This window comes from Tamandua tetradactyla, chromosome 5 (assembly GCF_023851605.1).
Source record: "Tamandua tetradactyla isolate mTamTet1 chromosome 5, mTamTet1.pri, whole genome shotgun sequence".
Lineage (NCBI taxonomy): Eukaryota > Metazoa > Chordata > Mammalia > Pilosa > Myrmecophagidae > Tamandua > Tamandua tetradactyla.
In genome coordinates, this window is record NC_135331.1 from 186,245,594 (window position 1) to 186,260,381 (window position 14,788).

Genomic DNA, 14,788 nt, shown 5'->3' on the forward strand with positions numbered 1-14,788 from the left:
TGAGAAAACCTTACACTAATAAATTTGAATTTGGCAAAAAAAAAAAAAAACCTTATAAACCTCTAAATCTGATGCTATTACAGACTAGAGAGTTTAAAACCATCCCACCAATTAATAATTTATATAGTCTTTGAGTGTTAAAATGTTAAATGCACTTTGTCAATGAAGATATGAGGCTTTAAAAAACAAGGAAACCTGCCAAGGACAGGAATGAAGCGTGAATAGATATCTCAGGTGGTGAGATGCCTCGGAAGCAGAGACAGATTATTTCCATGCAGAGAGAAATGAAGGGAAGAAAACCTTGAAACCATACAGACCCGGGAGCCATGGGTGAGAAACCCCTTCAGAAAGTTTGGGCTGAAGCAGGACTTATGACTTCAAGTAAAGGGTGAATTCACAGGACTCTGGGCCCCCAGGATGGAAACCACTGAGCCTCGTCCCTGAGGGTGGGGCAGGAGAGGCAACGCGGCCGCAGGCGGGCGCGCTGTGAGCCAAGGACTCGGTTAACGCTGCTGACAGGGCTCAAAAGTCACCAGGCTGGAACTGGCATCAAAAGTGGCCCCTCGATGGCCTGGAGGAAGAGAATGCAAATTCTCTCTGGATGAACACAGGCTGTGCCCTGAGCACAAACACCCTACAGCAGAATTTCTGGAACTATCAGTTCAAAATTGAAAGTCAGAAAACATAAAATGAAGCAAGGCATAATTAGCGAGAATCAACAGAATTGATGAGTTCCGCTAGTAGGATGATCAGAACGGAATGTAAAAATTAACTTTGCTTACACCCTTGAGCACGTTAAAAGAGGAACCGATATCGTGATTGTGGGTGGCAGACGATGGCCACCCCACCCCCCAATTATGTCCACGTCCTAATCACTGGAACCTGTGAATGTTACCTCATGTGGCAAAAAAAACTTTGCAGAAGTGGCTAAGTTATACTGGATCTTGGGATTGGACTATTATCCGGAATTATCTAGGTGGACCCTAAATGCAATCACGTGAATCCTTGCAGGAGAGTAAGGGAGGAAAATTTGACACAGACCAAAGAGGAGAGGGCAGCGTGACCAGGGCACAGGGCTCAGAGTGATGTGGCCACAGCCAAGGAGGGCTGGCAGCCTCCAGGAGCCGGAGAGGCAAGGGTGGGTTCTCTCCTGCAGCCCTGCAAATGTGCTTCTGGTCTGGGGTACCTGATTTGGGATTTCTTAGCCCCAGAATTGTGCTGTGTAAGCCACCACATCTGTGGTAATTTCTTTCAGAAGCCAAAGGAAACTAATACAATAATTCAGGAGAAAGAGACGATAATAAATAAGGGACATTCAAACCAGAACAATACGGAACTTTTAGAAATGGAAAATATAGTTAATATTATGTATAAATGTAATAATTATACAAATTATAATAGAAATTTAAATTATATAATGATAGAATTATATGTGAGCTAAATATAAGGAGTGAGAGAAGATTAAACACAGTTGAAGAGAGAATTGGTGCTATAAGAACTGGATAAATTCCACAGATCAAAAGATATTGACACAAAGAGATGGAATATAGGGAAAAAAGCTTAAAACAGATGGAAGCTTGAATATAGTGATCCATTATACGTAAAACCACACTTACATAAACAGCTGGTAGAGAAAATAGAAGAGAAGCAATATCAAAGTAATTAAAGACTGAGGATTTTCCAGGCTGGATGGAATAGGAATACAATGAAGTCAAGTATGAGGATATAAAGAAATCCTAATATAGAAAAATATTGAATGTGAAATAGTATTAAATATTTTCTGCTTCTGATGAAATGATCAAATGCTGTCCCTCCCCCACCCCCTTCTGATTTGTTATATGGTATATTTAGTGCTGGTAAATGTTTAAGCATTGAGACACATTTTGGAGTGCCAGGCCATCTGCTCTCCTACTAAGCACCTAGTAATAAACCCTGCCTCTGTTTGGAAAAAAAAAAATGTTTAAGCACTGCCTCTCCAGAAAAAAAAAAAAATCCTACTTTGTGACGTTTGCTGATTTTCATGGTATAAATACTCCCCCATGGCCAATTTCAAGCTACCAATGTGGTGACAACCAGCTTATAAAATTCTGAGAAGTTAACAGCTCTCACAAGCCAGTATGACCTGGCTCTAGCTCTCTACTGGTTTTATAATTATATTTACTGAAGCGGAATCATTCATGCATTCCTTGATGGAAACTTTTTAAAAATATTCACACGCCCTGGACTCCATCCTAAGTGTTCAATCAGTGCTTTTGGTATAATCACATAGTTCTGCCTTCACCACTACAGTCAATATTAGGACATCCTCATTGCTGCCAAAGGAAAATCCCATTCACCTTACATCCCCCTCTCGCTGACATTTAGCTTTGGTATAGTGCCTTTGTTACAATTAATGGAAGAATATTCCGATGTTACTGTTAACCATAGAATTTAGTTTACATCAATTGTATGTTTCCCATAGCACGCTCTCTGGTTAACACCTTGTCACAGGGATGTACATTCGTTCTGCTTCACGTTAAGAACTTTCCTGTATTTGCATAACTAGCCACCATGAGTGTCCACTCTAGGTTTCACTAAGTTATTCAGCCCCAGTTTTCATCCCCTAGCTTTCCTTCATGACACACACACCTTTTGTCTTCCTCTTTCAACCACACTCACACTCAGCTTTGTCATTACACTCACAGTATTGTGCTGTGCGGTATTGTGCCATCCATTTCCGAACCTTTACAACCAACCCCACTGAACATTCTGTACTCCTCAATCATCGATTGCCCAATCTTTGCCCACTCTCTCCCGAGAACCTGTGCTCTTAAATTTAACTCTCAAAGTTTGCTTATTATAGTTAAATCGTATTAGTGAGACCACACAATCTCTGTACTTTTGGTTTCTGGCTTATTTCACTCAACATCATGCCCTCAAGTTTCATTCACATCGTTGCCTGCTTCATGACTTCATTGCTTTCTACAGCCGCACAATATTTGAGCATGTGTGCACACCATGGCTTGCCCTTCTACTCACCTTAATTTAACCTTCATTGCTAAGTGATAAATACCCACAGCTGTATTAATGTAAGTATTTAATACACAGTTGAATTTGACTTGCCTCTATTATTTTTATAATTTTTGCATTTATATTCATAACTTTTCATAATTTTATTTTCAATACTGTCCTTGCCCAGTTTTTTAATCAAGATTCCAGGTACCTGAGCTAAATATTTCAGCCCTTTTCCTGTCATCTTTGTTGTAAATTATTTTCCAATTTGTTAATTATAGCTATTTTTGATGGAAAGAAGTTTTAGTTTTTGGAAGCCAAATATGTTCATCTCTTTCCTTTATGATTTCATTCTATCGCATCTATATTTAGAAAGTACTCCTCACAGTCCACAATTTAATACATATATATTCATATTTTCTCCTAGCTTTCTATGGTTTCAAAATATTTGATATTTTAATTTCTGCAGAATTAATTTGGATATATGGGGTGACATGAGCATATAAATTGATTTTTTCAAAGATCCTAATCAGAGCCATTAAAGATGATAAAAATTATTTTCCCTAGCTATTTGGATTTTTTCTCATTTTTAAAATGAACTTTTAGAAAACTGTGCTTACTTTTAGTAAAATCCTCCTCACAAATTTTTCTGATTCTTTTATGTTTAAACAACTTTTTTAAAGTTTTGGGATTGATGTTTAACAACTCTGTGTGTAAGAACCTCAAAATAAAATTTACGTATTTTTATGTAAACTATGTGTTTGACTGGAATTAGTGAATTTAAAATGTAGATAATTTTTTAGTTAATTTTGACAATACCATATGGAACATACTTGACTTATAATTTTTCCCGTGCAGACTCGCTGTATCCATGTATTGCAGGAAAATTCCTCGAGAAAATGGCATTTTGTTTTTCAACTCTCGGTCACGAGGAAAACACCACCAGAAACCAAGATCTCCTGAGAAGGAGCTCAGGAAAATGTTTTTCTCTGCACAACTTTGTAAATGCAGTTCCCCTGCCAGCTTTTATTCAAGTTTAATAATAGAAAATTTGAAGAATTGGAATTATGGTGCTTTTGAGAATTTTTCAATTCCAAAATCATACTTTTATTGATCACAGGTTCATTTTTTTCTCATTCTACAGTTTGTTGAGATCTGTTGGACAATATACACCATTTCAAATTCAAATCTAAATTGCTTCATTCTCTTTTCTAGTTTTCCAAATAAAAGGTTAATATTATTCCTCTCCTAGCAGGGCTGACTCTCTGATTGGCTCTAGAGGGCATCTCCAGGCTGGGTCCTGAACTTGGCATAAGCTGGTATGACTGGGTTTGTGTTGGCGTGTCCTTACTGACCTATCACACGGTTTTTACCATCATTTTGTATTGTCTACCTCATTTACTTAGGACACATTCAGACTATTTCAAAGTGTGAAAGTCACTTTGAAGTCTTGAAAAAGTAGCTACAGTGGTCACTAAACCATCCTTTACCACTTTGTAGTGTGTGTGACCCACCCTGAGACGGGGCAGCAGACGTGGCTGGCACCCAGATATCACCGTGATCTCGGCTGGCCAGAATAAATGAGCTTCCTGGTCCTTTTCACCTTCCCTAAGGACATTATTGATCATCTTTGTGACGGTGTCCTTATCCTTTCTCCAGTTCTTCAATGTCACTTGTAAACAGTGGAGCCCGAAGTGCACATTGCGTTTGGAAAGAATCTGAGTGCAGCTGACTTTCTGGTTTGAGGTCATGAGAAGGACACTGGAGCGTCCATCTGTCCAACGGTCACGCTGCTGGCCAGGGCAGCCCCCGAATAGCCAGCTGCCAACAGGAGCCCTCGGCCAGCACACCACCTTCCTGGAACTGTGAAGAAATTGCCCCTTTGAATAAATAAGGCAAAAATCCATTAAGGAAAGAGAAAAGCCACAGGAGTGTGTGGCAGAGCCTTTGGCCATTGATGTGTCCCCGTGTCCTCTCCTTCCCACTGCCCGCCACCGCCCTGGCCCTGCCGAGCTCTAGTTGGCAACAAATATCTATTTTCCTTCTCTCCTGAATAATGCTGGAAGAGCCTAAAAATTTTTAAAAGGAAACGTAATAAAACCTAAAAAGCAAAAAAAGTGATGCAAGCTATTTGAACGTAACCAGTTTTGTGACATACGGGTTTTAGAACCTAAGCAAATCAAACGCTCACCATAAAATAGCTTTCTTCCTCCTAGCATCTGCGATTTTTTTGCCTCTCACAGGGACATCCTTTCCAAGGCCCCTGCAAATAACCTGTCCCTCATCCCCTTTACTGCCCTACTCCCAGGAAAAGAGACTCTGCCGAGAACAGGGGTCACTCCACAGTCAAGTGGCTGACGTGGGGGGGCCCAACCCCAGAAAGGCAGGTCTTCTCGGGCCACCCAGTTGCCGGGCCTGAGCCGCGTCGGTTCCCTGCCTTCCCCGGCTCTTCCCCTCTCTCCTTAGGGCAGAGGCAAAACCCCTCCTGCCCCACTCAGGTCAGGCAGCAGCGGCGGAATGACTTGAGGACGACAGGACAGGAAACTCCATGCCCCCCTGCATGGCACTGTGCAGGCGAGGGCCAAAATACCCTCCCCGCCTCAGCTCTGCGGCGGCCCTGTACCATGGCACTGGGCAGTGCCCCCCATTTGTAATGACGCTGAGCCTTCCAGACAGAGCTCAAGTTGTGGCGCTCATCCAGGCGGCGGTTTTGCCCCAGGGAGCTGTTTGCAATGCCTGGAGCCTTTTAAACATAGCAACATACAAACACGAACCTTCTTACCATATGGTCATTCCATTCTTGGTATATAATCAAGAATTCACAATATTATCACCATGAACGTTTCTTAGAACATTTGCATCAATTCGAAAAGAGAAATAAAAGAAAAAAATTCATGCATACCATACCCTTAGCCCTCCCTCTCATTGACTGCTAGTATTTTCATCTACCCAATGTATTTTAGCCTTTATTTCCCCTATTTCTTTCTATACCCCTTACCACTCCCTTTCATTGATCACTAGCATTTCAATCTCAATTTATTTTAACATTTGTTCCCCTCATTATTTATTTATTTTTAATTCACATGTTTTACTCATCTGTCCATACCGTAGGTAAAAGGAGCATCAGACACAAGGTTTTCACAATCACATAGTCACATTGTGAAAGCTCTATCATCATACAATCATCTTCAAGAAACGTGGTTACTAGAACATGGCTCTACATTTTCAGGCAGTTCCCTCCAGCCTCTCCAATATACCTTAACTAAAAAGGTGATATCTATAGAATACGTAAGAATAACCTCCAGGATAACCTCTCAACTCTGCTTGAAATCTCTCAGCCATTGACAGCCTGGAGACATTTTTGATTCTGGGGTGCTGCTTACTTCTAGTGCATAGAGGCCAAGGATGCTGCTAAATGTCTCATAACACCACAAAGAATTATCCAATAAAAAATGCCAATAGTGCTGAGCCTGGGAATTCCTGCATTAAAACATTATAAGGCTAACAAATATAAAACATATTTTAGAGATTGCTATTTAAAAATGATTACAAATTTCAGAAATTGAAAGTCTAAAGGAGCGATTTATAGTTATTTAGGAAATTCATGTATATGGGAACCTTGTGAGACAATTAACTAAGATGCCTCTTTATCATTTGTCCTCTAAATTGAATGTCCATGCATAACGTATGGAGCCAGTCAATATGGAAATGAGGGAAAACAAAATTTGTTTACTGAGGTTTTTTTGGTAAAGCATTTTATGTTGTGTAATTAGTTTATTGAGAAGTTACAGCTTTGGAAGGATAAATACGGAATGATGTCCTTTTTCCAATAACTGTTCTCTCAGCTGGCTGGAGGGCGGTTCCCTTACAGGCAGCTGGGCCAGAGTCATTAGGCAGCTTTTGGTTATTAGAAGAGTCTCACTGCGGCATCTGACCTAGCTCTCTTTTCACTTGAAAGTTCAATGTAAATCTCTCCTCTCCTAGCACTGCTGGGAAACTGTGTGTGCATGTGTGTGTGTGCACTGCGTGTGTATGCTCTGTGTGTGTGTGCTCTGGACCCCTGCTGAGGGCCTGAGGCCCCACCCACTCCCTGGTGTTGGCCAACTAGCTCCCTGGCAGGACTGCCGCCCACTAGTCCCTCCCGGCCTCCTGGCCCCTCTCTGGCTGCTGGACTTGCGTGGAGCGTCTGCCAGGCCTCCTGTTTCTTCCTGCCCCAGCAAGTCTGCTGGCCAACTGCCCGTCTCCCTTCGGGGGACCCTGTGTCCCCCCCAAAGGCACGTTCAAGTCCCAGGCTGAAGCCCTAGGGTTGGGAACCCCTTTGTGCCTGGGATCTTTGAAGACTATTAAGATAGGGCCAAACAAACTCAGCGTGGACCTCAGTCCCGTGTGATGGCAGGGGAGCTGGGATCCAGTGCAGGGGAGCTGGGATGCGGTGCAGGGGGGCAGGGGTGCGGTGCAGGGGAGCTGGGATGCGGTGCAGGGGAGCTGGGATGCGGTGCAGGGGGGCAGGGGTGCGGGCGCGGGGGAGCTGGGGCACTGGCACGGGGGAGCTGGGGTTAGGGGGGTCCAGAGGGGGAATGGCTCCGGGGCAGAGGCGGAGACTGAGCTTCAGATTCTCCAACACGTCCCCACCCGAGCACTGCAGCCTGCCGAGACAGCGCAGACCGGCCCGCATCTTGACTTTGGACTTCTAGCCCCTAAACTGTGACACAATAAATCCCTATTGCTTCAGCCAACCAGTCTGTGGTACTTTTTATAGCAGCCCTAGAAAAAATAGGAGGAGTCCCTTCTCTTTGTGAGTGACCCTGCTGCCCCGCCCCCCGCTTTAGGAATGGAGCCTCCCTGTGTCCGGCCCCCTGGGGCTCACTCACCAGCAGGTTCTCCCTTTCGCCTCTCTGCCTGCCCCACATGCGGCTCAAGGAACTCCCAGAGGCTTCCCTGGACTCCCTTGGAAGGTGCGAAGTTCAAGGTGACAAATATTCTCAGGTCCCTAGCATCCCTTGAAATTCTCTGGCCATCAGAATTCCCAATGGGACGCTCAGGCTGGGCCCTCTGGGCTCTGGAAGTGGGGGGGAGGTTCAGACAGACCCACGTCTGAGTTTTCCTTCAAACCTCTCTTCCCTCCCCAGTTCAAGGACCCTGGGAACTGGGGCAAAATTCCTGGTTCTGCCTGACCACACATTTCCCGCTCGCTATTTTCTGTTTACCTGGGTGACACCCTTCTAATCTGGAAGCTGAGAGTTGTGTGCCTTTGCTCTTTACTGTGGACAATTTCCAGAACAGTTCTTCTTCCTGGCAGCAGCACATCAGTATTGCCTAGGGAGCTTCTGAAAGACCCGGTAAATTAGTAAATCCACTGGGGGAGGGGTGGGCCCCAGGCATCAGAAATACTCAAAAACCCTTCATGGGGAAGCAGATGCGGGAACCACCAAGCCAGAAATCCTGGAGGGGAAGACCGTGTTGATTAACTCCTCACAGAGCATCCGGCCACAGAAGGCAGAAACTGAGGCACAGAGAGGCTAAGTGCCTTCCCTGAGGTTGCACAGCATGTCATTTTCAGGGTGGGAATCTAAGGAAGCCACAAAGCCCTGTGTCTCCTTCAGTGTGTTAGTAAGGCTTGGAGTGGCGTCTTCACCTGCCCTTTTCCCCTCCTTTCTCGCGTTCCCGGGGCGCCCTGGGCCCTTGAGGTTGCAGGGTTCCTGGAGCTGGTTTAGGCAGCGCCTGTAGAACAGGCGAGCACAGCGCCCCTCTGGACCCTGGAGATTCCCACGGCATCCTCAGCTCTGCAGAAAGGTCACCCTCGAGGCGTGGACCAGGTGTTCCTTGGCTCATTCCAGCACGTGCCCACTTTCTCCATGCCGAGCAGCTATGAAGGAGAAGAGCAGGAGGCCGAGGAGGCTGGTTTATGAAGGCTTTAAGGAGATTCACCCTCATAAGTGATAAGGAAAAGGCCAGATGGAAAATGTGAGCTTTTCCTTTTCACAATATGCTAACTTTAATCATAGTTTCCGTTGGTTAAACCATTATTTGGTTTAACATTATTTGGGGGTCACAGGTGGCTAATTCCATCTCTCTCTCTCTCAGAGGCACTGCGCTGCTTCGTAAGGAACCTGTCTCCCCTGCTTTTCACCAGACCGTGAATTCCTTTTCATCTAGCACAGTCACGACCACATAAAAGAGGGTTGATAAATACGTCTGCATGAATATCAACATGTTATTACCATTAACAGTGATGTTATGTTGAATTGGGCATGCTTAAAGTCTTACCCCCGTCTTGTGATTGTGACCTTATTTGTTAATAGGATTTCTGGAGATGTTATTAGTCGAGATGAGGTCTGTCCTAATTTGCTAGTTGCTGGAATATGATATACCAGAAACAGAGTAGCTTTTCAACAGGGAATTTATTATGTTGCCAATTTATGGTCCTAAGGCCGTGAAAATGTCCCAATTAAACAGGTCTATAAAAATGCCCAAAATAAGGCACCGACAAGAGGTTACCTTCACTCAAGAAAGGCCGATGAAGTTCAGGGTTTCTCTCCCAACTGGAAAGGCACATGGTGAACATGGTGACGTCTGCAGGTTTTCTCTCCAGGCTTCTTGTTTCATGAAGCTCCCCCAGGGGCATTTTCCTTCTTCATCTCCAAAGGTCTCTGGCTGCATGGGCTCACATGGTTTTCATGGCTCTCTCGTTGCTTTCTCGTGGCTCAGAGACTCTCTCCAAAATGCTTCCTCTTTTAAAGGATTCCCCTAAACTAATCAAGACCCACCTGGGATGGGTGGCGTCACACCTCCCTCTAATCCAAGATTAAGACCCACAATTGGGCGAGTCATGTCTCCGCGGAGATAATCTAATCAAGTTTCCAACCTACAGCACTGACTAGGGATTGAAAGAAAAGGCCGTCTCCACAAGATGGATCAGGATTAAAACCTGGCTTTTCTAGGGTGCATAATCGCTTTAAGCCAGCATCCTATTTGTTAATAGGATCTTTGATGATGCTATTAGTCGAGATGAGGCCAAACTGGATTAAGGAAGGTGCTGACGCCAACACGACTGGTGTCCTTAGAAGCGGAAGATACTGGGACACAGCCAGGAAGAGAGAGACGCAGAGAAAATTGTCTGGTGACCGAGGCAGAGGTTGATTATGCCACCCAAGCCGGAGCCCATGGCTAGCCAGCCCCCCACAAGCCAGCCGAGGGCAGGGCGCACGTTCTCCCCTTCGAGAGGGACAGGCTCACGGCTGGCTTTTGGACTTCCGACCTCCAGAACTGTGGGACGATGCGGCTCTGCGGCTTAAACCATCCAGTCTGCGGGACTTTGCAAACAGTCCTGGCAAACCAAAGGAAAGGATGAGAGATGCTAAGCGAATAGTAGCTTAAGATTTTATAAATTAGAAAAGTGAGTCAGAGTTGAGATGAAGGTGAGATGACTCAAGCTGGAAAGTCGTTCACTATTTTTAGCTCATTTCAACAGCTGGGAGCTCAACTCTCAACTGGTGTTTGTTTCCCGAGGTGGAGGGGACAACAACTAAATCCACTGCCCCGGTGACGGCGCTGATTCTTGACTTCACTCTTCTGGGGTCGCAGGGCCACACGGCATTCGCGTGGGTTCCACCCAGAAGATTTAATGACAACCATTGCGTGTCAGTGACACCTCCAGCATAACAAACACAATTGTGTACTTATACCTATACAGGAAAGCATGCATTTTCCCTCTTTCAAGCTAAACTGTGAGACTCCATTATCGCTTGCTATTCTGAATGGACAGTAACTTGTGTGTGGCTAAAATAAGGCCCTACTAGTTAGTGAATTGTTTACTCAATAAATCTTTGAGCTCTGAATTTGTATGAGGCTCCATGGCAGGACATATGGAGATTCGAAAAGGGCCCTGCATGGTTCTTGCAGGCTTCACTGTTTTAAGAAAGAAAGAAAAAAAAAAGATGAAAAAATGGAAAACCATGCAAGACCAAATGTAAATAAATGCTGCATTGTATTTTACAGCCTGAGATTCTGTAAATTTTGAGATAAAGAGGAAATCTGATGGCTGGAGGCTGGAGGAGGCAGGTCGTGGCTATTTCATGGTCCCTGTGATGCTTTCTAGTCAAATTACATGGCTGGCCTTGGGCACAGGACCCTAAGTTGCTTATTTTTAGGGTGAAATCACTTTTTTATTGTGGTAAATTATATAAAACATAAAACTTGCCATTTAACAATTTTATGTGTATATTTACTTTATACCTTTATTTAAGAATTTTCCAGAATTTCCAAACACTTGATACCCACTAAACCACAACCCATCCCCTGCCCCATCCCTCGGTAACCTCTAATCTACTTTCTGTCTGTACAAATTTGCTTTTTCTTGCTATTTCATATAAGTGAAATCATACAGTATCTTTACTTATGTACCTTGCCTGTTTCACTCAGGATAATGTTTTCAAGGTTAGTCCATGCTGCTGCAGCTCTCAGAACTTCCTTCCTTTTTCTGGCTTGATAATATTCTATTGCGTGTATACACCGCATTTTGTTTATCACCCCTGTGTTGATGGATGCTTGTGTCACTTCCACCTTCTGGCTATTGTGAATAATGCTGCCACGAACACTGGAGTACGATTAGGCTTGAATCCCCATTTTCAATTCTTTGGGGTTTGCACCTAGAAGTGGAGTTGCTGAATTATATGGTAATTCTATGTTTAACTTTGAGAAAGGAAAGTAAGGTTTTCTTCTTCTTTTTTTTTTAATGTGACTGCCTCATCAATGAGATTAGAAGACACTCACGTATCTATCTCTATCTCTATGTCTGCCTTTTTCTATATCATATCCTTATTATCACAGAAAATGCAGTTATTCAAAACACCTTATCTGAAACAACGTGGGTGTTCATTGAGTAATATTGTCCAGTCGCTCCTTGAAAGGTCTACCATAAAATAAGAATGTTAATTGTAAATAAAATCCCTGAATACGAATGTGTGCTGTCTTCCTAAACTAGATAGGGAAGACCCCAAAGGGACAGAAGGCAGATAGAAAGGAATGCTGGAGGGGTGGGGGCATGTGGCTGGGGTTTTCCCTGCCAGTTCTGCCTGCCTTCTACTCCCCCAGCCCTCCCCCAGATAAGGGAGGGTGGGGCTAAATCAAAGGTAGGGTTCGAGTGGAGCTGGGAAGAAGCCACTTTGGAGAAAACAGCCCCCATCAGCCCTGGACACAGGGTGGCATCCGCCCTGGTTCCGATGTAGGAGTTGTGGGGGGAGGACTGGATCCCAAGAAGCCTGGCTGGGACAGGAGGGGGACTGGGCCCAGGAGGTGAGGGTGGGGTGGTCTGCAGGGCCGTGGCGGGTAGAAACTGCCTTTGCCTTTGGACCTGCAGAGAAGCCACAGCTCCAGCCCCCAGCTGGCGGCTCCAGGGCCCACTAGGTAAGTGAGTTCCCATCAGCGTCTCAGGTTCTGCCCACGTGGGGCCCAGGGTGGCTCGAGTCCTGGCGCAATGTCACATGGTCACGTCCTCCCCTGACTCCTGCCCCAAGCCCAGGCTGCCTGCCCCTGAAGGTCACGGCCAGCATCAAGGTTCACCAACCACATCCCGGAGGGTCAGTTATCCCAAAGGCACTAGCGGGGCTGTAGCAAGCAAAGCCAGAGCACACTCCGAGTGCTCTAGGTTATGACGTCCCTCTCTGGAACTGTAGGGACTCAGAGCAGTCTACTTTAAATATCATCGATCGTCACCCACCATTAAGAAATCATTATTACATGGTACTCCAGTCCACGCATGCATATGTACAGTACATGTATCATCGAAACAGGAGTTTCACAATTTAGTATTACATGCAATGCGCTCTGCAGAGTTCCCATTCTACTTTATTCTTCTTTTCAAAACTGGCGATATAATCCATTAAGTGCATTGCACGACCCGCTAAGGAGTAGCACCCACTAAAAAATATAGGGCTGACTCCTACGGGATCAGATTTGGCAGTGGGCCGTGCTCTGGACCCACTGTGGGGACTCTGGTTGAGCCTAGTTCTTGAAAGCACAAGCCTACAAGTGGGAAGAGAGCTGTTCCCTAAAGGACAATGAGTGGACACTGGTCACCGAAACAAAACTCAAACAAGCAAAACAGCCCAGAACAGAAATCAGGTATCCAGAAAAGTTTGACAGAGGCATTGTATTAGTTAGGGTTTGTAAAGTTAAATACTATGACCAATAACCCCTATCTAGAATCTTATTGTCTAAACTCAATAGAAATTTATTTCTCTCTCACATAAAATCCGCAGGCTATGCAGTGAGCAGCTTTGGTCTGACTAGTCAGAGCCAATGTGCCTTCCATCTACCCCAACAGACAGGGGGAATAGAGTGTGCGGAGGTTCCTTTAGAAAACCTTTCCATTATTAAATTTGTTTTTCGTTGACCATGCCTGGAAGCGATGCACTCATCTCAGCTTTAATCCATTGGCCAGAATTCACCTGTTTGGCCCCATCTCACTACAAGAGAAGCTGAGAAATGTGATTATAACTACATCTTCCAGGAAGGAAGGAAATGGGTTTTCCTGACCACAAAGTAGCCTCTGCCACAGGTAGACGTTCATTCCTGTAACAAGCCCTATGCCTGTGGAGCCTGGGCTGGTGGCGTGTGTGCCTGCAGCATAGCACGGTGCCCTGATCTGCAAACTTGCTCTTCACAAGCCTCGACTCATCTCCCCCCATAAACACATCAGCCCCACAGAGAACCAGGCTCCAGAGAAATGTGTTTCCAGGTGGAGAGATTTAATGCGGATGGGGACACAGGAAGCAGACTCTGTGATGGTGATGACCAGGTCAGGTCAGGTGAGGGAGCCTGGCGGGGAAGGGGAGAAGGGAGTGCAGAGCTCAGGGTGAAGGAGGTGGGAGCTTGGGCACTCGAGCGACCAGAGTGGAGTGAAACAAAAGGGAAAACAAAAGAGAAGGTGTGAAAATGTTTCACCGATTTCCCAATTTTTCAGAGGCCTGCTCTGAGTCTAAACCAGAACAAGCAATGGCCCAAAGAAACAATCAACTCAAAGAAATATAAGAGCTAATACCTGCCTGTGATAAGTCTGGTGCGTGTTCTAAATTATCATTTAAACACTATATTTTGCGTCTGTGCTATTTTCAGCCACTTTAAAAAAAAATTATATCACTTGTCTAATTTTCCCTTGAAAATTATATTTATGTAGAAATGTTCTCAACTCGTACATAAAGAAACTATTTATGTCACACATATCCCCAAAGATATATTCACTATCTAATCCCCTGAGCTTGTGAACGTTACCTTCCATGGCAAAAGATGAGATTCAGTTAAGGATCATGAGAAAAAGGATTTATTTGGGCTGTTTTGGATAGCCCTAAATGCAATAAAAAATGAATCCTTATGAGGCAAAAAATATGGAACTATTAAACTTCACCAATGGGGAAACCCCTGATACTGTGTCAAACATTAGGGACACTCAAATCAATAGGCCAAGTGAAGCCTGCTCTTGTTGTGCGTCTCATGCATGTAGCAAAGAGGCTTGCCCTCCCCATAGGTGTACCTGAGAGCGGCCTCCGGAGGACCTCTGTTGTTGCTCAGATGTGGCCTCGGTCTCTCCAAGCCCAACTCTGCAAGTTAAACCATTGGCCTCCCCCCCTACATGGGACATGACATCCAGGGGTGAAAGTCTCCCTGGTGGCATGGGAGAAGACTCCCAGGGATGAGTCCAGACCTGGCATCATGGGATCAGCAATGCCATCCTGACATAAAGGGAAGAAGAAGTGTAACAAATAAAGTATCAGTGACTGAGAGAGTTCAAACAGAGTCA